The following is a 22039-nucleotide window of genomic DNA, read 5'->3' as shown; positions in this document are numbered from 1 at the left end:
ATTCTGCATATTGCTCTGAAGCTGTATCATACCAGACAGCACTCCCAACCCTGGCTTGGGAAACAGCTGGCTACAGAACAGAGCACAGTTTCAAGGAAGATGGTGCTGGTGAATTAGGGGATTAGGGTGTTGGTCCAGGAGTTTCTGGGGTTGAGGACTGAGTTTGAGTGTGGGATTTGAGTTTGAACCAGTACCAAAGGGATCTGATTTTAGTTCTTGGTCCCAGGTTAGTAACAGATGCATTGTATGTTTCAAGTGAGCACCCTGTTGCATTGCACCCTCTCCAAATATGTGTCACACTGGTGATGTGGACAGACTGCATGCACATTGTGTGTCATGTAGGATTCTTAGTACAAGATAAACGAGCAACTTGGAAAAAGTAGGCTGAACAAGTGTAACTGCAAGACTCAGGACTTGAGCCATTAGAATGATTTCAAAAACTTGCCTCCCCACTATGTCCCCATCCATGTAGAGGCAGTTGAAGTGGACAGAGTGAAGGCCATCACAGGGACAGGTGGATGCTATTCAGCACCTCAAATCTGTTCCAGCATTCAGAATATTTCCTATCTGTATCTTAACTCCACTGACCCATCTTGATTCCAAAAATAGACTTCATGCTCAAAGATCTATGAATTTCTGGGTTGTACAGATCCTCTGCAGGGTTCAGGATAATAATTCCAGATACTTTGTTTATCCATTCATGGCTGGGCCAGCATTTATTGCTTGTCCCTAGTTGGCCTTGAGAAGGTGGTGATGAGTTGCCTTCTGGAACCACTTGCAGTCCATGTGCTGTAGGTTGACCCACAATGCCCTTTGGGAGGGTATTCCAGGATTTTAATCTAGTGACATTGAAAGAACAGACAATATATTTCCAAGTCAGGATGGTGAATGTCTGGCAGTTGGCGGTCTTCCCATGTATCAGTTGCCTTTATGCTTCTAAGGCAGTGTTCATGGATTTGGAAGGTGCTGTCTGTGGATCTTTGGTGAATTTTCACTGTCCCAAATATGAAAAGGTGCTTTCTGATATAGTGCTCTTTTATGAATGTTTTTTTTTAATATCATGCCCAGGAATTCTCCCCAGAGTAAACTCGGCACTTGTTTCATTAGAGATGGGCGTGTTGTAGGTGATTTTCATCGGATGTGTTTAGGCAATTAATGGGGTGATTAGATTTGGATCTAAAGCTAGAATTAGAGAACCACTGTATGGTTATAGCATCAAAGAAGGCCATTCAGCTTCTTATGTTCATGTTAGTTTTCCATAAGAGAAAAATATCTGGCAGCACCTCCCTGACTCTTCTGTGTAGAATTGCAAATGTATAGAATCATTGATCATTGGCATCATCTGGGCACAGTACAAAATACCATCTTGAAATTAATGTCAGCACTCAAGATAATACCCCAAGGCTTGTTTAACAGCTGATTACCAGTTAACTTACCTGATTTTTTTTTAAAGAGGCTACATTGCATTTTGTTGGCTAGCACTTGTTACCTAACATTTCACATATTAATCAAAGGGATGCTCACTATTTCTATGATAACTGAGCAACATTTATTCAGAATTATTCATAATCTCTCTGAAGACTGTCTACAAAAAAACAGAGTGCTGTGCAACCTAACAGGAATCACAAGGTGAAAGGGAGTGATCAGTCCTCGACATTTCTTGTAAAGTGGACCCTTGGTCTGGATGAGGAATGGGAGAAATTAGGCCATTAGCTAATCCAGGTGAGGAAGGTTGCTTTGCTCCTTCTCCAAAATTAGCCCAGAACATCATCCTTCTCAGGACCACTTCTGGTGCTGCGACCAAGAAACTGCTCACCTTGATACGCCTCCTGAAACCTGATGCTGGTTTCATTCTACATTTCCCCAGGAAGATCGGAAATACTGCTCCACAAACATGGATTGAAGCAATATCTGAAAGGTTACCTTACAGGTTTGAATCTTTCAGCAAACTTAAATAGTGTCAATCTAGAACTCTGGTGAATTGTGTGTTAAATTTGGACTTCTATAACCAGGCATACCTTATTAGTACTGACCTAGTTTAGTGATCACAATTTGATCAAAATAAAACATTGCTAAGTCTGAGTGGTGTTGGTGAGGTAATGTAGACACTGTTTTAATTTCAAACTCTCCAGCATATTCTCTCTGGATAACCTACTCAGAGTTGGGAGTGTAAAAACTGCAGTGTTCCTGTTCCCTCATCAAATGTTTGAATCACAACACGAGATGAGACAACTCAGTTTCCCTCACTGAGCTTTAAGGTGACATTAATCATCTCCTCAGAATGAGCCTGATTAACACATCAGTAAAGTGATAAAATGTAGGATAGAACATTCTTCTGGTGATTTGCAAAGATTATACACTCTATCAACTGTTGGATAATGTAGTGATCTAAAAATGGGTTGAAACATTGCCAGCATAAATATCACCAAGCAATGTCATAGAAGAATCCCTTTAGTGTGAAAGTAGGCCATTTGGCCCATCAAGTTCATACTAACCCTCCAAACCCAACCCAGACCCATCCCTCTGCCCTATGCCTGCATTTCCCATGGCTAATCCATCTAGCCAACACATCCCTCGACAGTATGGCAATCTTGTATGGCCAACCCACCTAAGCTGCACATCTGTAGACAATGGCAGGAAACCAGAGCACCCGGAGGAAACCCACACAGATACAGAGAGAGCACGCAAACTCCACACAGTCACCCAGAGGGGAATCAAACCCAGGCCCCTGCTGCTGTGAGGCAGTAGGGCTAACCACAGAACCACCATGACACCCTATAATTTATATTGCAGAAAACCATCAAGGTTCCTTTGTCAATCTCACAACCACTTCCATTGGAACACCATCCAGTTGCCCTCAAAGCCAGTCACTATCCTGACTTAAAAGAATGTTGCCGTTCATTCGCTGCCATTGGGTCAAAATCCTGGAGCTCCCTCCCTATTGGCATTGGTGACGTACCTACATTAAATTGCCTGCAGTGGTTCAAGAAGCAGTTCTTCACCAGATTCCCAAGGGCAACTAAGGACAGACAATGAATACTGACCCCAGCCGGTAATGACCACATCATATGAATGAATTTAGATGAAAAGTCAAGACAAAATAAAAGAGTACTGGGGATACAGCAGAAGAATGGGGATGGCCAGGTTGCTCTGGTGAGAGTAAGCATGGTTTCAGTGGGCTGAATGGCTTCTTTCTACATCCTATAAGCTAGATGTAGGGAGGCGATTGATAAATTAACCAAGCTGAGAAGGGATAAATAGATGAGTTTCATTTGTGAATATCAAAAGAAGTTCGGAAAGAGATGCCAGGAGAATTATTACAATTACTCACAAATTCATAAGAAAATGTAATAATTAGTCAGCAGAGTGGCAGGTAGTGAATGATTCATATTTTTTAGATGACAGAGAACAAATCCAGGGAAAGGTTGATCAATTAGTTTATTGTTGGTTGCAGGAATGACAATAGAATGTTTGTCAAAGAAGTGACTGGGAAACATCCAGGAACTGAAAATATAATGAAAGGTCGTTTCACAGATTTCTAAAGTGAACATTATATATCACTAACGTTATTGAAGTTTTGAAGAAATAACAGGAAGAGTAGACTCAGATAATATGGATGTAAGATGACTGGAGAACCAAAAGGCCAAGTCCACTGACGTCCACTCAAGGATAAATTTCCTGATTTTCCACAATCGGAGGGGGATTGTTCAGTGGTTTGCACTGCTGCCTCATAGCATCAGGGACCTGGGTTTGATTCCAGCCTCAGCAACTGTCTGTGTGGAGTTTGCACATTCTCCCTGTGTCTGCATGGGTTTCCTCCAGGTGCTTTAGTTTCCTCCCACAATCCAAAGATGTGCAGTTTACGTGAATTGGCCATGCTAAATTGCCCATAGTGTTCAGGAATGTGTAGGCTAGATGCATTAGTCAGGGAAATAGGGTAGGGGAATCGGTCTGGGTGGGACGGCACGGTGGCACAGTGGTTAGCAACTCCACTGACGTCCACTCAAGGATAAATTTCCTGATTTTCCACAATCGGAGAGGGGGATTGTTCAGTGGTTTGCACTGCTGCCTCACAGCGCCAGAGACCCGGGTTCAATTCCCGCCTCTGGTGACTCTCTGTGTGGAGTTTGCACGTTCTCCCCGTGTCTGCGTGGGTTTCCTCCAGGTGCTCCGGTTTCCTCCCATAGTGCAAAGATGTGCAGGTCAGGTGAATTGGCCATGCTAAATTGCCCATAGTGTTAGGTAAGGGGTAAATGTAGGGGTATGGGTGGGTTGCGCTTCGGTGGGTCGGTGAGGACTTGTTGGGCTGAAGGGCCTGTTTCCACACTGTAAAGTAAAGTAATCTAATCTAAAAAAAAGGATATTCTTCGGAGGGTCACTGTGGACTTGGTGGGCCTAATAGCCTGTTTCCACACTGTGGGGATTCTATGATTATGAATAAAGCACTCAAGAGCAAACCGATAACTCAAAACAATGTGGAATCAGTGGAGAAATTACAGGAAGGAAAGGTAAGCAGGTTTCAAAACAGTATGAAGTGTAGGGATTAAGAGTTGTTATTCAGACTGACAAAGGTGGGAAATAGCACAACATCAGAATCAGGGCTAACATTATTATCTATTATTTGTGCAAACTCCACATAGACAGTCAACGAAGGGTGAGATTAAATCCAAGTCCCTGGCCCTGAGAGGCAGCAGTGCTAACTACTGAGCCACCATGCTGTCCCCATTGTGGGAAATTAGGAAATCTATCCTTGAGCGGCCATCAATGGATTTGGCCAACATTAGATTAGCCCTCCTATTTCAGCAGGGGGTGGGATACCGCACTTCAGCAGCTGCTAGATATAGTCGAGCTTGTGAGTTCGTGGGCCTTCAATTTGGTCAAGGGGGAGTGATTACCGTTCTTTCAGCCGACGTACTCTGCTCCGAGTTGGTAACCATCTCTGAGCTTAAGGATGTGGCAGGTAGGTGCTTCCTCATAGCAGATGTTATGTACAGGAGCGCTCCCCTGAGACTAATTACTGTGTATGGCCCAGTGGTAAAGAGTGAGTAATTGGCCGTCCGTTAGCAGCTCCCACTATGGCTGGCGATATCCAGGCTGGTCATTCTGACCAGAGACTTCAACTGCATCGCCGATTACAGATGGACGATCTGGCGGGGCTGACAGCAAACTGGGCAGCACATCCATTTTCCTGTTGGAAACAGCTAAAGTCAGCAAGCTGCATGATGTCATCAGCACCCCTGCAGATGGACCACAATGTAGGTACACCTGGCCATGGTCAGATGGGTCTATCATTCAAGGATAGACTTTCTATTTGTGTCCTGCGTGTTCTTGGTCAGATCCATAAACATTGAATCAGTATTCTTCTCTCACCACTGCCTCCTGCTGGCCAACTGTCACCAAGAGGATAACCAGCAGGTCAGCAAGGGAAAGTGGAAGCTAAATGTGAAACTATTGACCTCTGAAAACATTGAGGAGCGCAAAAGGGATTGCGTAGTTTGGAGAATCGTGAAACTCCTCCTCGAGTGCTTAATGGATTGGTGAGAAGCAGGATAATCAAGAGATTCTTTATTCTCAAAGGTGTTCAGAAGGTGAGAGAGAGACAGGGAGAGAGAGAGAGGGATGGAGAAAACTGTCAAAACTCCAAAAGACCATGCAGAATCTACATTGATGGGGGTCAATGTCAAGGGGGTTGAAGAGCCAGCAAACCTTGTTGTTTGCTTCGGAGGTCTCCCAAATAATTTCGCCAGAGTCTGGACCATGGAGTAGGATAAGATGTGCTCATGTTTCTTTTTCCAGAAGGTGCAGAAGGAGAGCTCTGATCAGCAGCCTGAAGGAGGAACATGGCTCAGTATCGTCATCTCAGTCTGACATACTGAGCAAATCTTTTTATGCCAGTCAGTATGACAGGAAGCCCACTGACAGCACAACCTCCTAGTCACGAAGGTCTTAGATGACAGCACATAGGAGAGCCTGGACCAGCTGCTATCTCTGCATGAGCTGACCAAGGTCCTCGAGTCCTGAGAAAAGAATAGCATTTTCTAAAGAGATAACTTACCAGCCAAGCTGGATTCTGCTCTGTGAGATTTCACTGGCCAGGACCTGCTGGAGGTGCATGTCAATATGTTTCTGGCAGGTACCATGAGCGAATCCATGAGGAAAGACATCATCACCCTCATCTACAAGCAAAAGGGGGAGAGGAAGGAAATTAGAAATTGGTGCCCAATTTCACTGTTGAATGTGGATTACTAAATCCTGTCTCAGGCCAACAGGGTCAGGTTTTCTCTAGGATCAGTCATTCACCCTGACCAAACCCGTGCTGTACCGGACAGGAAGATGTCAGAGAGCCTCACGCTCCTCAGGGATACCACTACCTATGCTTGGGACAGAGAGATGGACACCTACCTCATCAGCTTGGACCAGCAGAAAGCCTTTGACAGGATATTGCACACCTCCATGTGGGATGTGATCTCTAAAATGGGCTTTGGGGAGGGAATCCATAATTGGATCTGACTGTTTTAATCAACATCGTTAGTGCAGTCTCAATCAATGGATGTGAATCAGAAAGCTTCCTCTCAGATTCAGAGTCAGGCAGGGCTGCCCAATCTCTGCTGCTTTGTTTGTGTGTTGTACAGAACCTTTTGGCGAGTCCATCAGGAAGGATATGAGCCTGAGAGAGGTGACTATTCCAGGCAGCAGAGACCTGCAGGTCACAGCCTCCCTGTACCAGGATGACGTTGCCATTTTCTGCTCTGATCCACGGTCAGTGTAGGGTCACGAGCATCTGCAGCCATCTGAACTGGCCTCGGGGTGCAAAGTAGATCGAAGCAAGAGTAAGGCCATGTTCTTTGCGAACTGGGCTGACTGATCCTTTATTCCCTTCACCATCAGAACAGATTCCCTGAAGGCGCTGGGAATATGGTTCAGAGGAGCTGGGGTATGCATGAAAACTTGGGAGGAATGTATTGCCAAATGAGGCAAAAACTGGGCTGATAGGAGCACTGCTCCCTCTCCATTGCTGGTCATAAATGAGGCACTCTCGGTGATGTTGTATGTGGTTTAGATCTGGTCCATCTCAGGCACCTACTTCCCTCTGTGTAAAAAAAACTTTTCTTGCACATCTCCTTTGAACTTTTCTCCCTCTCACCTTAAACCTATGCTCCCTAATAATTGACATTTCTACTCTATCCATGCCTCTCATAATTTTGTGTACTTCTGTCAGGTCATCCCTCAGCTTCTGAAGCTCTAATAAATACAATCCAAGTTTGTGAAAACTCTCCTTATAGCTAGTATACCCCAATCCAGACAACATCCTGGTAAATCTCTTCTGCATCATCTTCAAAGCTTCCACATCGTTCCTATAGTGTGACAATCATAACTGCATACAAGACTCCAAATGTGGCCTCACTAAAGTTTTATACAGCTGTGACAGGCCTTGCCAACTTTTGTACTGAAGGAGATAAGCAGACTGTATGGGCAGTAACGGGGTTCAGTGGTTAGCACTTTTGCCTCACAGTGCAAGGGCTGATTCCTGCCTCAGGTGACTGTGTGGAGTTCTCACATTCTCCTCATGTCACCATGGGTTTCCTACTACAATCCAAAAGAAGTGCAGGCCAGGTGAATTGGTCCAGCTAAATTGCCCATCGTGTTAGGTGCATTGGTCAGGAGTAAATATAGGGTAGGGGAATGCGTCTGGGTGGGTTACTCTTCGGAGGCTCAGTGTGGACTTGCTGGGCCACAGGGCCTGTTTCCATACTGTAGGGAATCTAATGTAATCATTGCATATCAGCACCACCTCTTGCTTGGGGTCATGCTTGGCCAATACCGTAGTTGATGATAGCTGCTATTTTCGCCTCGCTAAAGGCTATATCTTGGCTCCATGACTTTTTCCAAGGCTGACCCTTTCTCAATAGCAGGTGTAAGGGTGCCAAGATGGAGGCCAAGTTGTGGATGGATTTTCTGTAATAATTCAGCAATCCAAGGAAAGACCAAAGCTTTGATACCGTTTTTTTTTTAGATTACTTACAGTGTGGAAACAGGCCCTTCGGCCCAACAAGTCCACACCGACCCGCCGAAGCGTAACCCACCCAGACCCATTCTCCTACATTTACCCCTTCACCTAACACTACGGGCAATTTAGCATGGCCAATTCACCTAACCCCTGCACATTTTTGGACTGTGGGAGGAAACCGGAGCACCCGGAGGAAACCCACGCAGACACGGGGAGAATGTGCAAACTCCACACAGAGAGTCGCCTGAGGCGGGAATTGAACCCGGGTCTCTGGCGCTGTGAAGCAGCAGTGCTAACCACTGTGCTACCGTGCCGCCCATCACTTGCCGTGCCGTTGATCACCCTCACTTTATTTTCTAATGGGTGTAACCTGGTTTTGTGGACTCTGTAGCACAAGTAAGTCACTTGGAGTGCTTAGGACACACATTTCCCCTTTTAAGGCATATGCCTGCCTGGGAAAAACATTTAAGTACTATTTCCAATTTCTCCAAACGCTCTTTCTTGGTCTTCCCAGTAATTAGCATGTCATCCAGATAAATGGTAACCTGGCGTAGACCTTGTAAAATGTTTTCATTGCCACTGGAAAAGGACACTGGTTAATGACATCTCAAAAGGCAGTCTTCTATATTGGTACAAGGTCTTGTATAAACTTAAGAGTTGAAGTTCAAAGTGAATTTTATTGAAGACTGATTCTGCAATCACTAATCATTGACTTATAGGCATTGACTTCCATGAGAACTGGGCGGCCATTTAATCAGACATTTATTTTGATTGGTTCTGATTTGGGTGTTGCTAAGCAGTTTAACTGTTCCAAACCACATGTAGGTGGACTTTCCAGGGTGTGCACTCTTGTGGATACTGGCCTACGAATTCTCTTACAGCAGGCCTGACTCCGCATACCAGCACCTACCACAATTGCTTCTCTGGATCCTAAAGAACATTTTAGCCCTTTGGTCAAGGCTTGGCTTTATTTTGGGGTTTTGCCGTGGGCTGACCGAGGGTGCCTCTGCTCAAGAAATGTCCTGTGTGAAGCTCTGTGATTGCCTACACCCAAGTAGTGTTCCCCAAGTTCAATTGGACAGGTGAGGGCATTTACTTCCACTGGGGGTGCCCTGTAGCTCACATGTTCCACTTGCCACATTTTCTAATGACAAAGGTAGCCATGGTGCCTGCTTGAAGTCCAGTTGGGCTTCAGCTAGTAGGTACTTTTGCATGGTTATGCTATTAATCCCACTCTTGTCACCATTGAAATAACTGCACAGAGGTCATATCCTGTCACCAAGTTACCTTTATTTACACAAGCACAGTCTATGGACTCTGACTAGCTAGCTCAGTGCCAGGCCCAAGAGTGAGGAGAATCTCTGAGACTCTTGTTCATATCAGTCAGCCAGGGCTTCCTGAATGGCCCAGGTTAACAGCCCCAATCAGGGAACTCAGACTCAATGAGATCCACCTCGCCAACCTCTTCCCAGTCACTTGCCATTGCACTTATAAAATGGCATGTTGCTTTCAATATTCTGGCTTCATTTCATGTCATCCTGCAGCTACATCTTTGTCATGGCTATCTGATCAATCTTAGGTATTTCTACTGGCATTACCACTGCAGCCTGTCTATTTCATGTATTATGCAACTCACATGAACACCAATGTCAGCATGGTTCAGGTTGAGACAATCCCAATGGTTAGAGATCCTACTTTCCCCAGTACTTTTCCCAGGCTTCCTGTACAATTGTGCCACAGTCTGTTATGGAGAAAGTGAGGTCTGCAGATGCTAGAGATCAGAGCTGAAAACGTGTTGCTGGAAAAGCGCAGCAGGTCAGGCAGTATCCAGGGAACAGGAGAATCGACATTTTGGGCATAAGCCCTTCTTCAGGAAGGACTTATGCCCGAAATGTCAATTCTCCTGTTCCCTGGATGTTGCCTGACCTGCTGCGCTTTTCCAGCAACACATTTTCACCACAGTCTGTTATGTTATCTTCCCTCCAGCACTCAACTTCAAACCTGGTGGACAATTGTAAAGGTTGAGACTGCTACCATATGGGTTCCTTTAATTGTCTGACTTGCAGTTACATTCACCTGTACACATCCATTGACCACACTAGCAGATCCCATCCTAAGGGGTGTTATTGCCCCTATACAGAGCATCCTGGCACATGTTCCCCACCCTGCTGAGTCACAAGCTTAGACTCTAGCTCATTAACTTTAAGTTAAAGCTCTTCTAGCTGCAAACACTTACTGCAGATACTTGTGCCCTGACTCACACTGGTATCCAAGAGCTCCCATTTGCTGCAGCCGTGACACATCATCTGTTTCATCTTTACGTTTTAAAATTAACTATTTAATTCTTTTATACAACTTTTGAAATATGTCTATTTGCTTTGCTGCTAGCATCTATAGTAATTTAAACTTTAGGTACATGTAGAGAACAACCAAATACCAATAGCTTCTTCCATTGCAGCGGAGTGAGATTTAATTTACTCCAGCAGCACGGTGGTTCAATGGTGAGCACAGCTGCCTCAGAGGGCCAGCGAATAAGGTTCAAATCCACCCTCAGGTGACTGTCTGTGTAGAGTTTGCACATTCACCCTGTGACTGCATGGATTTCATTTGGGTGCTCTGGTTTTCTTCTAAGTCCAAAAATGAGCAGGTTAGGTGGATTGGTCATGCTGAATTGCCCATTGTGTCCAGGAATGTCCAGGCTAGATGGATTAGCCATGGAAAAATTCAGAGTTATGGGGATAAGGTAGAGGGGGTAGGTCTGAGTGGGATGCTCTTTGGATGGTTGGCGTGACTAGATGAGCCAAATGGCCTGCTTCTGCAGTGTAAAGATTCTGTGAATTTTTAGAGGGTGTGAAAGTTTGGGAAAAACACAAGCAAAGAGGAAAAATGTTGCCACAGCTCATCTAATTCCCCTCATGACCAAAGACCCAGCACTCAGTTCAAAACCACACTGTGTACTAAGTCACACTGCAATGGCTGCTTTTGTATGCATCCAAAACAAAAGAGCTAGCTGACGCTAGTTACAGAAGAAATGGTTGTTTTCTTCAATTATCTAACTTAAACTTGCTCTTCCAGCAGAAACCTTGAAATTTAAATTAAGAGCATAGATTTCAGTTGAGTGTTAAACGCAAACAAAAATGAGATTTTTACAAGGAAGTTTTCTTTACAAAAGAGTATATTTTGAACAAAAATTCGATTGCTCACCAGTTGATAGCATTCAGATATTCATGGCTTCTCTACTATCATCTCAATCACAGATAAGGCTATATCTGATTAATTCCCTGTATCCTTCTCCACTCATGGTCCCTAACTGCTCCCAACTCCTTCATTCTAAATCCATTCAGGAAAGTCTCCTCCCCACTGCTTGTAAGTGTTTTTATATGCCTTAGGTCTAATAGCTGATGATATTCTGTTAAGACAAAAAATAGAAGAAAGTACATGAGAGTATGAAGCACTGATTAAAGCACTTGAAATGTATTTTAGTTCAAAACATCCTGTAAACCATATAGCTGTGGAGAGGCTGGGAGGGAAATTGTTACGTGCTACATTACAGAACACTTGACTTTGGCCTGGTTCTTGGGTTTTTGTCACTGTGATATTATTATAGATTAGCATTTAGCTGGCTAAGCTGTGGAATCCTTCCCAAAACCTCTCTGCATTCTTACCTTTTTCCCTCTCTTAAGCTTTCTTTTCTTGATATGGAAAGATGGTACAGAACTACTTTAGTTCCTGCGCGTGTAAATAAAAAAAAAATGAAGTATATTTCTGGAATAAAATGCATTGTTTTTTAACACCATTCCCTAAATTTGGATCTGATCATATTTTCAAATGTGGCTTGTCTGATAGCACTCCTGTACATTACCTTGTAATGCTTTACCATGTTAAAAGGGTTATATATAAATGTAGGAACAAATGAATTAGATACAGGAGTAGGCCATTTGATCACTGAAGCCTGCTCCATAATTGATTAAAATCACAACTAATTATTCGCAGCCTTGACTCCATTTTCCTGCCAACCCTCCAATTATCTTTGGATCCTTTGCTTTCAAGAATATCTTCCAAATGTGCCTTAAACACATTTATGGGGAAGAGCATTCCCCATGATTCTCTCAGAGGGAAAAAAAACTACTCAATTTTATTTTAAATTGTAAGCCAGTCATGTTCAAATTGTGTTCCCGGGTTCTAGTCCCTCTCTCAGAGGCAAACTTCTTTTCACTACACACACTGTCAAGTCCCCTCGGGATCTTGTGTATTTCAATAGAATTGTACCTTATTCTTTGAAACCTCAACCGATGCAGGCCCAGCCTATCCAACCTTTCATCATTTGATAACTGCCCCAGCTCAGAAATCAGAGTGAACATTTTTTGAATTGTTTCTCATGCTATTAAATTCCTTTCTTAACTAAGGAGACCAAAACTGGACAGAGTACTCCAGATGTGGAGGTTACAATGAAGGTTCCATCTTTCAACCTCACCCCTTGCCTGAGGCATGGTGACCCTCAGATTAATGTCACCTCCAGTTGTCTTTCTCTTGTCAGAGGAGAAAGTGAGGTCTGCAGATGCTGGAGATCAGCATAAGCCCTTCTTCATTCCTGAAGAAGGGCTTATGCCCGAAACGTCGATTCTCCTGTTCCCTGGATGCTGACTGACCTGCTGCGCCTTTCCAGCAACACATTTCCAGCTCTCTCTTGTCAGAGAGCAGCCTATGGTCCTCTGTGTCTCTGCTAGCTTTCACATGCAACAGTAGCAAAGCATCCCATAATTTTACAAATTGAGGTTTCTGATTTGGCATTGGTTATTTCCATCCAGGCTGTGGTTAATATTTCATCCTGTAAGCTGCATTGCAGATTTAAGGTTTGGAGGGGAATTATAGTGTGCCAAATCTCGGAGGTACCTAGCCCCTGTGTGGTTCTCATCACTATGGTATTATTATAGTTGTCTAGTTAATCTTGTTGTTAATGGTGATTCAATGATATTTAAATGAACGGGTTTTTCTTGTCTCAAATGATAATTACGCAGACCCATGTGATAGACAAGAATCTGTAACTTGTCATGTTGGCTTGGATGTTTTCCAGAACCTTCCAGAGCCTAGAATGTGTACCTCATCATCAGAATCTTCACAAATAGAGCTAAGTACAGTGGTCTCATTACTGAAGCATTCACTCTGAGCTTATAACTAAGGGAGGGCCACAGATGAAGCAACCAAAATTGTTCATCCTAATGAATCTGCTCCAAAGAACTCCAATATTATTGATTTATGATGAGTGGCCAATCATCAATCCCAACATCAAGTATGACTGAGCTGCATCCCACTTGGCTCAGTGTTGCTCTGTTCCAGAGATCAGCAGCAATCTTTTCTGGCTTTCTACTCTTGTGCTAAAGTTTAAAATACTATTCATGCATTCTCTTCAAAGAAAGGAATGGAAGTTTGATGGAATTGCACATTTTAAAAAAATAATGCCTCATTATTGGCAGAGATGCCGCTTTGCTAATTAGCCTCTAGCACAGATCTTTCTTATATACTGTTCTTCCCTTTCAGCAAGTTTACACAGTCAGTGCTGACCCTAATTAGACCTTAGATCCGTAACGTTGCCGGACACTGGATTTGGAAGCTATTTAGTATACTGGAACGTCCTTGGACTAAGCAAAGGACCAGGTTATTGCAAAAGTATTTCCAGTCTTCAAAATGCAAATACCATCATTGTGAAAATGAAGTGTGGCTTTGAATGCTTTCTACTCATTGCTCCACACGTTCTGTGAGCAAATGTAGCAATCAAATTAAATTAAATCCTGTTAACCTTCACCCCTGATGGTGTTAACTAAACAACGGCCATACCTGGCACTGATTCAGGGACAAATTCATGGAAAAACTTTATTTTCATAACAGGTACCACTTAGAGAGCACCACAGGACATTGGTAAAGAGATATTGGTTTAGTTAAAAGATTAATAAGATGGTAATGTGCAAATTCTTGTTGTTGATTTAATAGCGTTGTTTTCAAATGTTTTTTGATTAATTTGCATATAAACTTAGAACTAGCCAGTTGAGACCAAACCCAGATGTATAAAAGGTGAATGCTTGAGTCTAATTCTGGGTGTTCCTAGCAACCCAGCATGCAAGACATTTGCAGAAGTAACATGTGAAGGTGCCCTTTCTTTGCTGGTTATCTGAGACTCCTCAATTCTTTCATTTCACAGAGGTAAGAAATGCTTTAACCATGAAAACCGATTGCTGGTAAGTTGAAAAAAATGTTGCTGTTTACTTACCTTGAAATAAAGGGTTGAAGAAAGTTCAATTAAAATAGATTAGAAGAAATCTCTGTGAGTGACTTACACGACATTGGTGACAATAGGCTGGGAATGGTAAGATTCCAAAAAGAAAGTGGGAACATAATTCTTTGAAGGGCTGCCTGTGACAGGAGTCTCTACACTGAATCCATCACCTCTTAGAATGATTAGAATGAATCACTTGCAAAGGTTGCTTGATGCAGAGATTTAAACCTTGCTGACTTTGTATTTCCAGAGCCTGCTCCCTCCTGTTATATATTTATTTGAGTTTATCTGGAGTGTAGGAGCAGGTGGGGGTTGGGCTGGGTCGAAGCAGAATCAACATCCGTTGGGATTTGAGTCAGAGTCCCTGCAGACGTTATCTCCTTATTTTTTATGAGGGAAACCTAGGCTGCTATCTAGGAAGCATGATTGATCCCTTCCCCAGCTCCTGGCTGTGTGCAGTTCCCAGTGAGATATTGCTTTTCCAGGAGGTAACGCTGCATAGTGCTGACGCACACATAACGACGAAGATATGTAATACTTCACAGTTGCTGGCATAGCAACACGGCATGAATTCAGGCCAAGCTACTCCTCATCCTGCTGCAATTGTGCTTTTCAAAAAAAATGACTTTTTCTCCCCCCTCAAATTACTTCAGTCAAGAGTGTGGACAATCACTCAGCTAGAATGGGTTTACATTCGTTCTGCTTTCCTTTGGCACATTTTCTGTTGGTCCTGAATGGTTTGTCACTTTTCAAACATTTAGATTTATAAGCTATTTTTCTGATGTTGTAACCCTGTCAAAATGCACATGGGTTTGGATAGTGAGTGATTTCCCGACCATTGTAAGCTATCCTTCAATCGTGGGGTCTACACTCCGACTGCATTTCAGACTGTAGTTAAGGTGTGCAAAAGCTCCCAGTTGTAAAGTGTAATGTCAGACTTCATTAGAGAATTTTCCTTGTGTTCCCCTGGCTTTGTGGTCATTTTTAGCAGAATTTGCTTTTCTGAGACAGGGGTTCAGATTGGGATGTTCAGCCAGACAGCCTGCTCCTCCGGCTGTGCTGACGGCGTTGGGATTGGACTGGGCTAGCCTGTGAAACTTGTTCCCTTCCGCACCAGGCCCAAGGCATTGGCAAAAGTCTTACCTCATACATGAGCACCAGCCACTGGGTGAGTGTTCAGTGGATTTGCAGCACTGGGATGTATCAGCAAGTACGGGGTTGGTCATCAAACTAGAACCAGCAACAATGATGCATTGTATTTCAGGAAGTGACTCTAAACATATGAACATATCGTGTTCATGAACAACGGACCTTCATATTGACTACACTCCATAAAGGAGGAGAAAGGTCGGACTGCAGATGCTGGAGATCAGAGTCGGGAGTGTAGTGCAGGAAAAGCACAGCAGGTCAGGCAGCATCCAATGAGCCTTTCATCAGGAATGAGGTCTGCTGGCTGGGGGGCTGAGAGATAAATGGGAGGGGTTAGGGCTGGGGGGCAGTAGGTAGTTGGGAATATGATAGGTAAATGAAGGTGTGGGTGGCAGTGATAGGTCGGAGGGAGGGTGGAATGGATGCATGGGAAGGAAGGAAGATGGACAGGCAGGAGCAGTCAAGGGGGTGGTGCTGAGTTGGAGGCTTGGAACAGGGATAATGTGGATGGAGGGAAAATGAACAAACTTGTGAAATCCACATTGATCCACTGTGGTTACAGGGTCCCAAGGCGGAAGATGAGGTGTTCTTCCTGCAGGTGTTGGATGGTTAGATGGAGGAGGCCCAGAACCTGCATGTCCTTGGTGGAGTGGGAGGTGGAATCGAAGTGTTCAGCCATGGGGCGGTGGGATTTGTTGGTGCGGGAGTACCAGAGATGTTTTCTCAAATCTCCCCCGTCACCTCCGTCCAAAGCCCCAAAAGATCTTTCCACATCTGACAGAAATTTATCTGTACTTCCACGCATGTTATCTACTGTATCTGTTGCACCCGATGTGGTCTCCGCTGTATCAAAGAGATAGGATGCCAACTTGTGGATCATTTCAGAGAACATCTCTGAGATACCCACACCAATCAACCCCACCATCCCGTGGCTGAACACTTTAACTCCCCTCTCATTCCACGAAGGACATGCAGGTCCTGGGCCACCTCAATCGCCAAACCCTAACCATCCAACACCCAGAAGAAGAATGCCTCATCTTCTGCCTTGGGACCCTACAACCGCATGAATCAATGTGGATTTCACCAATTTCCTCATTTCCCCTCCCCCCACCTTATCCTAGTCTCAAGCCTCCAACTCAGCACCGCCCCCTTGAATGGTCCAGTATGTCCAACTTCCTTCCTTCCCACCAATCGGCTCCACCCTCCCATCCGACCTATCACTTCCACCAGCACCTTCATCTACCTATGATATTCCCAGCTACCTTCCCCCAGCCCCACCCTCCTCCCATTTATCTCTCAGCCCCCCAGCCCACAAGCCTCATTCCTGATGAAGGACTAATGCCCGAAATTTCGATTTTCCTGCTCCTCGGATATTGCCTGACCTCCTGTGCTTTTCCAGCCCCACACTACACACCATAAAGAACTGGATCGATCAACAAAAAGGCTTTTTTTTTCAAGGCAAATTGCAGATATATTGCAGAGAAAGAAGAAACTTGTATTTATTTTGCATTTCCCATGACCCTGGGGGTATCCCATAAGACCATAAGATTTAGGAGAAGAATTAGCTTATTTCACCCATCAAGTCTGCTCTACCATAGATCACAGCTGATATGCTTCTCAACCCCATTCTCCTGCCTTTTCCCAGACATCCTCTTACCATCCAATGAATTATCTATCTCTGTTTTAAATACACTGAATGACTTGGTCTCCACAGACTTCTGCAGCAATGAGTTCCACAGATTCTAGCATTTCTCCTCATCTCAGTTCTAAAAAGTTGTCATTTCACTCTGAATCTGTGCCCTCGGGTCCTAGTCTCTCCCATTAGTGAAAACATTTTCCCCATAACCACTCTAGCCAGGCCTCTCAGTATTCTGTAAAAGTTTCAATCAGATACGCCCTCATCCTTTCAAACTCCATTGAGTACAGACCCAGAATCCTGATCTACTCCTCATATGACAAACCCATTCATTCTCAATATCATTCTTGTGAGCCTCCTCCGGATTGCCTCCAATGCCAGTCCATTATTCCTTACATACGGGTCCCAAAACTGCTTACAATATTCCACATGTGGTCAGACAAGAGACTTATATAACCTCAGCAGTATACCTCTTCTCTTAAATTCCAGCCGAGAACATCCCAAAGCATCTTGCAACCCATGAAGTATTTTTTTGAGGTGTATCCATTGTTATAATGTTGGAAACACAGTAATCAATTTGTGCACAACAAGCTCCCACAAAAGCAATGTGACAATGATCAATGATCTCTGTGTTTTTGTGATTATGGTTCAAGGGTGAATATTCGTCCAGGATACTGGGGAGAAATTTGTTCATTCCTTTTGAATATTGCTTTGGGACCTTTCAGCCAACCAAAAGATCAGCATTCTCTTTACCCTTTTCAACAAGAACTGAGGCCATTGTCTAAAGACAAGCTTCATTGTTATCAAGACTCACTTGAGATTTTAAGAACAAAGGCACTCACCCTTTCCAATCCTCGACTTTGCCTATCCCTTTACTCAATGACTTAGATTAAGGATTGCTGATATGAGTGAGCAAGTCTGTCAAGAAGCATTGTTTTAAAGTTGGGAAATAATCCCAATATTTAGTGACTCAACTTTAAGTATCGTAGAATTGGTCACAGCACAAAAGGATACCTTTTGGTCCATTGTGTTCATTTCGGTTTTCAGGAAGAGAAACTCAGCTAGTCCTGAGCTTCTGCCTTTTCCCTGTAACCCTGCACTTAGCCTCCCTGTAGGGAATTATTTAATTCTCTTTTATAAACCTGAGTGAATCTACTCCAGCACATTTTCAGGCAATGCATTTCCGATTCATTTTTCACTTAGTACTTTTCACTTAGATGGTTTTCTCTTTTAGTGTGTGTTCACAGTCTGACTTACATCAACTACACAACAGACGCGAGATACATAAATTCCATTGCTTCAGTGAGGACTCAGTCCATTGTTGCCTTTGGTTTATTTTTTATTCATTGACAGGATTGAGTGTTGTTGGCTGGGCCAGCATTTATTGTCCATCTTTAGTGGTCTTTGAGAAGGTAGTGGTGAGGTGCCTTTTTGATCTAGTGCAATCTGGTGAGCACAATGCTGTTAGGGAGAGAGCTCCAGAATGATGACCCAGTAACACTGAATGAAGGGTGATATATTTCCAAATCAGGATGATAAGTTACTTGGAGAAAAATTTGAAAATGGTGGCATACCCATTTATCTGCTGCCCTTGTCCTTCTAGATGGCAGTGCTCATTGTGGGTTTTGAAGGTATCGTCTAAGGAATCATAGTAAGTTATTTTGCCATGCCACCTTATACTGGTATTTTCTATTCTTGATCCTTCCACCAATTGGAACAATTCCTCTCAAGCTATTCTATTCAGATTCCTAAAATCATGAGGGGGATAGATAGGATAAATAGTCAAGGTCTCTTCCGTGGTGTGGGGGAGTCCAGAACTAGAGGATTTAGGATGAGAGGGAAAGATATAAAAGGGACCTAAGGGGCAACTTTTTCATGCAGAGGGTGGTACGTGTAAGGAATGAGCTGCCAGAGAAGTGGTGGAGGCTGGTACAATTGCAACATTTAAGAGAAATTTGAATGGGTATATGAATAGGAGGGGTTTGTAGGAATATGGGCCGGGTGCTGGCAGGTGGGACTAGATTGAGTTGGGATATCTGGTCGGCATGGATGGGTTGGACGGAAGGGTCTGTTTCCATGCTGTACATCTCTATGACTCTATAAAAGGAATTATCCTATAATTTATTCACATCAGTAGAATTAATCATCTCTGGAACCATTCTCTTCATTTCTGAACCCTCTCTGATGCATTCCCATTCATGTGCAATACTCAAAACTGGAAACAATGCTCCGGTTCAGACCAACATTTCAACAGTTACATAACTTCCTCACTTCTCAACTTCTACTGTTAAAGCCAAAAGAAATCACAATGCCTTATTAACTGCTTTTTCTACCTGTCCCGTTAACTTTAATGATTTACGAATGTACTTCCTTTATCCCTCTGTTCCTGTGTTCATTTTGCAATTGCAATCTTTCTTTGAGACCAACAATGGTCTGCAAAATATTTCACGTCAAAATACTGTCTTCCTTGCAACAATATTGATTAAATCCAGATTTCTAATTATTTTTTCACCAAAGACTTTAACAGAATCATGCTGGAAAAATGCCGCATAAAGCTGTCCATGTGTAAAAACAGGTCTCGGGTCATAAATATAAATGTTGTCATGAGTCTAATCTTGTGACTTGTTTGTAGTCATAGATTATGATGGTCTAATTGGGAACTGTTTTTCCCTGAGTTCAAAAGGCAGGTTTACCTCTCGGGCTCAATATTATTTGAGGAATAAACATTCCTTAAAATCTGCCTCTTGTAATTTCAGCATTTATATTGAAGAGAACAGGAGCGCCAGCTTGCTCCATGACAATGTGCCTACTTAGGATTTGAATTTCATAACAACATTCAAACTGCTCCTTTGCTGTGTTTAAGTTTGCATTATGGCATATCCATTGGGGTCAGACGGTTCAAAAACTGAATGTTATCATTTTCTCCCTCATCAACCAAATATATTCTTTAATTCACTTGACAGCTCTTCTAAAATCTTTTAATTCCAATCCATTTCAAGCACAAAGAATGTCTTTAAAATTATGATTTATCAAGCAATTGTCCTTGTGCCTATGTGTCATTTTTGCTGCACTTCACTAATTTCATCATCTCATCTCCTCATTCCCTGCTAACTCCCTTATGCCATTGAAATCCCCTTTGTTCCATTTCATCCCCCACCCACTCTTGCCATTCCCTTGCCTTGTCTCAAACCCAGCCCATCCCTCATTGATACAGTTTGCAGAAGGTGTAACATTGTTTTGGGCTCTCCCCACACAATCAACTCCACTGCCAATTGTTGGAAGCCACTGATGCATCATGTGTTCATGTTCTCAGCATGGCTGTGGTAACCCCGGAGCAACTGCGTGTCTGCATAGCTTAGAGGCTGTGTATGGTAGACACCACCCACAAACAGAGGTGTCTCTTGCAATGATCAATCTGGACCCACAAAACTGAGTATTTATTATATGTTACCTCTTGTTCTTTCTACTAAAATGAATCACTTCATATTTCTTGGCATTAGATTCCATTGGTTATATGCCTGTTTGTTTCACCAGCCTGACTCGGTCCTCTTGAAGTCTATCACTATCCTATTCAGAGTTTGCAATACCTCCAAGAATGGTGTCATGTGTCATTTGAAATTGTGCCCTGTAAATGTAAATCACAGCCTAGGTCTATCAATATGGATCAAGAAAAACAGGTGCTAATACTGAACCCTGGAAAACCCCATTATATATCATCCTATAAAACAACCTTTGCATCCTTTCTGTTTCTGTCACGGAGCTAATTTTGTACTTATACTGCCACTGTTCCATTTTTCAATCAGCTCTCATTTGCTGACAAGCTTGTGATGAGGCACTTGATTCAATGATTTTTGAAAACAAACATACATGTTGTACATCTACTGTACATGTTCTCCCAACCAACCCTCTTTATCCTCATTAATAAAAAATATCCAATTAGTAAAACACAATTTGTCTGAGCAAATCAATGCTGACTTTCGATAATAAGACCACATTTGTCCAAGTGATGGTCAACTTTGTCCCTGATTATAATTTCCACAATGTATTGCACACTGAAGCTAAACTGATTGCCTGAAGCTGCTGGGTTTATTATTGGAAGCACATTAGCTTTCGGAGCGACGCTCCTTCATCAGGTGATTGTGACAGTGATTGTGACAATCACCTGATGAAGCAGCGTCGCTCCGAAAGCTAGTGTGCTTCCAATTAAACCTGTTGGACTATAACCTGGTGTTGTGTGATTTTTAACTTTGTACACCCCAGTCCAACACTGGCATCTCCAAATCATGGGTTTATTATTGTTCTTTTTTGAACAAAGATGGAACATTTACAACTTATGAATCCTCTGGAGGAGAATTGGAAAGTTGCTCCCTGTGTGGATGTGCAACAGAGCTGTCGGGAGAATGAGCCAGTTGACCATGACCAGTTGACCCTGAGTAGTACAGGAGGCCATTCAAGAAGGGGGAGCAAAAAGGCAAGTGGTAGTTGTAGGGGATTCTATAATTAGGGGAACATATAGTATCCTTTGTAAGCAGCATAGAGAGTCCCACATGGTATGTTGCCTGCCCAGTGCAGGATGTGGGACATCTCTGATCTGCTTGAAAGGATATTGGAGAGGAAGGGGGAGAATCCAGTTGTTGTGGTCCATGTTGAAACAAACAAAATAGGCAAGACTAGGAAAGAAGACCTGTTTAGGGATTATCAGGAACTAGGAACTAAATTGAAGAACAGGTCTCAAAGATTATAATCACCGGATTACTGGCCAAGCCATGTGCAAATTGGCATAGGGACATGAGAGTGAGGGAAGTAAGCACGTGGCTAAAAGAGTGGTGTGAGAAAGAGGGTTTTTTTTTTCATGGGGCACTGCCATTAATATTGGAACAAGAGGGATCTTTACCTTTGGGGTGGTCTCCATCTGAACTGAGCTGAGGCCAGTGTTCTAATGAAAAGGATAAATAAGGTGGTCAACAGGACTTGA

The sequence above is a fragment of the Chiloscyllium plagiosum genome, chromosome 35, assembly GCF_004010195.1.
Source record: "Chiloscyllium plagiosum isolate BGI_BamShark_2017 chromosome 35, ASM401019v2, whole genome shotgun sequence".
Classification (NCBI taxonomy): domain Eukaryota; kingdom Metazoa; phylum Chordata; class Chondrichthyes; order Orectolobiformes; family Hemiscylliidae; genus Chiloscyllium; species Chiloscyllium plagiosum.
The sequence above is the reverse complement of the archived record's forward strand: the minus strand, read 5'-3'. Positions refer to the sequence as shown.